The sequence below is a fragment of the Corvus kubaryi genome, unplaced genomic scaffold (assembly GCF_017639235.1).
Source record: "Corvus kubaryi isolate FWS band 111438036 unplaced genomic scaffold, C.kubaryi_AGA036_p1.0 138, whole genome shotgun sequence".
In the NCBI taxonomy this organism is placed as follows: Eukaryota; Metazoa; Chordata; class Aves; order Passeriformes; family Corvidae; genus Corvus; species Corvus kubaryi.
Window position 1 is genome coordinate 15,659,092 of NW_024580672.1, and position 3,224 is coordinate 15,662,315.

The following is a 3,224-nucleotide window of genomic DNA, read 5'->3' on the forward strand; positions in this document are numbered from 1 at the left end:
AGCAAACACAAAATGATTTATCAGATGCATGCTAAGTTTGCAAAGAGATTTAGGAAGACAGCAGGAAGAAAAATGGACAGCAAATGCATTTTTAATTTGCTTTCACGCAGTCCTTTTTCTCTGCAGAAGGAATGACAACATGAGGCTCACTGAAGTCAATGGGAGGATTTCCAGGCTTTTCAGTGGGCTTTGATTTATGCCTTAAGAGAAAAATTGCTCATATTTTTGGAGGGCATTATGTTAATGATGGTGGTCCCTGAATTTCATTCATGAAGGCATGACTGGACCAAGACTGGGCAAGGAAGACAAGATCCTTCTGGGTCGTAAGGGGCATCACAAGGCATGCAGAGCTCAGAGCAGCCCTGAAGATTCAGGGATGGCCCACAGCAACAAGTTAGACCTGGCAACAGCAAATCCACTGCCCTAAGCTACAGCTACAATGAAGGAAGGGGTTAGTCCCAGTGTCCAGCACCATTCCCAGTCTCCTGCCCCACTGCTGGTGCTGCTGACATTCTCCAGGGCAGCGCTGTGCTTATAGGGACAGAACCCATTCAGCAGGTCCCTCATCCTGCAATCTATTTTGGATAGAGGGAGAGGCAAGAAGACAAGTTGGAAGCTGTGCAAAGCATCTCAAAAGACTGGGTTTAAAAATATACCCATGTAGCCCACTTCAGTTCCTGAAATGCTGAGGTTTCACAGCTCATGCCAACAGGGTTCCTCAAATGCAATACATTTTGATTCTCATTGGATCTACCTGTTATCCTCTATACAATGTAAGACTGATGTCTCCTAATAACTACTGAGAGTTTGGACTTTCTTTTCAGTTTTTTTTAAAGACTTCCAGAGGAAAAAGTAAATTAGTTGCTCATTAAAATCTATGATCTGGAAAGCAAGTAGAAACAAACCTTGTCAGTGCTGTAAGCTCTTCTCTTGACCTAACATAACATCCTTAAATAATATGCAAACAAAAGGCAGTATTAAAATCATGTTAAAGACCTCTCTGAAATGCAAAAAAAAACCAAGGACATTTTGAGTTAAACAAGATATGCAAAAGGTAATGCTCTGAAAGAGGTTAAGCCTACAGTGAATATTTGGCTGCTCTTTGCTGCAAGGGCCAGAGGGATGTTCTGTACAGAATTCGTAAACTTGCTTATTTTTTCCTTTGGAGATGCATTGTTTCCCAAAGACATTCTGGTTCCAGCTCTGATCTGGCATTCCAGATTGACGCGTGGCAAACCAACAAAGACATGGAGAAGCAACACACAATTATGTGTCTTCTGCTTTATTGCATACTTGCTAATAATTCCCTTTATTCCTGCAACCTTTAAGCTTATCTTCTCTTACGGTGGGAAGAGACCTCCTGCTGGAGATCTGATAGGACAGCTTGATAGGCAAAGAGCTGGTATTTTATTAGTTTATGGTGTTTATTAACTGTATAAAGATATTACAGCAATAATGGGTCTGGACAGATGACAGATGGATGGTGCTCCAGGAATAGCAAGTAAAACAGCTGCAGGGTATCCCCAACATTGCTTCAGTGTCATCTTGGGAAAAATATTTAAGATTTTATCAGAATTTTTCTGGCTGATTTTTCGCTAAAATGGACTGTACACATTCACAGAATTCATCCAAGCATCTCCGCTGTGAAGGCTTTGGTGCAATGATGCACCATGGGGCTCGTACTTCCTTTAAGTGTTCCAGCTAAATGTGGAAAAGAAAAAATTGTTTCTATCCTACAGCTCCACAAACCTGTTTGCATATTATAATTTTTTTTTTAGATCAGGATTATAGATGCCAGACCTGGAAAAATACTCCTAGAAACAATCCTTCTGCTTTTCATTCCCTCTGCTCTTGAAGATGTCATGCCTCCTTCCTTTCCCACTAAACACGGTCATGCTTTGGTCCAGCACATGACGAGCAGCAAAGCAAAGTCCATGGGAACACGAGGGAATGGTTTGCCAAGCAGCAGGTCCATGCTGGTGTGTGGCCTTTAGTCAGGGTTAAATAAACAGTGTGTAAATAAATAAATAATTTTTTCCCAGGTTGTGACCTTGTAAATCAAGCCTAAGCCTAGAACGGATTTTTATGGGCCAGCTGGAACAGTAGAGCAGTCTTAGAAGAATAAATACATAGGGGGAAGAAAATAACTGTGCCTTTCAATTGCTCCCAGAGTGCTGTGGGGAACATTTGGTGCTGCTGTAAAGGCACGCCAATGATTTAAAAGGCAGGAGAGAGGGGACATTGTTTTTATTTACTCAGTGGTTGCTCCACATTATTTTAAGAAGTTTAAAACAGGAGTAAAATGCAGTCTTACAGCTTCAGAGCAGAACAGAGGGACAAGCAGGTAAATGGAAATCTAACCAAACAAGTTCCTAGCAGCAGGTTTCACAGAAGGAGATGGGACCTGCACAGGGATTTGCTCAGTCTGTTAACTGGGCGTTGCAGTCTCTTGATGTTTCACGTACTTTACTGCTCGTTACCAAATAACGGTACTCACAGCATTAATAGTTAGAGCAGTCCCTAGATTTAGTGGGTTTGACCAGACTCCGTAAAAGCTACTGCCTGCATTTTTAAAAGTCCAGAGAGACCTGTTCAATACAGCAGAGAGAAGTCAGAAAGGGGAGCTGGAGCTCCCACCTCCCAACCATTCAGTGGCTTGGTCTGGCAGGGCTGGAGGAGATGGGGAAAGAGGGTTGGCAAGAGAGAGGTGCAGGGGACAAGCTACAGCTGCAGTCCCTGCACGGAGCTGGCAGCATCATCCCTTAAGCCAGAAGGTTTTACATGGGGGCTCTGAGGCCGCCGAGGCTGGGAGAGGAGGCGCTGGAGGCAGGGGGCTTACGAGCGTGGGGCTTGTCCCCGACGGGGACCTCCAATGGGAGGGGATTTAATTACTTTCCAAAGGAGAATGATGGTGACAGCGCTGGAACTTTGCCTTTTCCAGGGGTAAAGAGAAGCAACTTCTGTTCCAGAAGCTGGCAGGAGCCCATCCCGCCCGTACGCCTGCCTGCCCTGCGTCTGCCGGGCACGGACACCCCTTGCCCGGGACATCCGCGCTGCCGTACGGGAAGGGGGCTCTGTGTCCGGCAGCCGCGGGGCAGGCGGAGCGTGGCCAGAGCAAAGCCGGGAGTCCGGGGGGGGTGTCCGAGCGGGGTACCGGCAGGGACAGGGGAGGGATAGGGAAACCAGCAGGACGCAGGGCAGGCAGGCGTACGGGCGGGATGGGC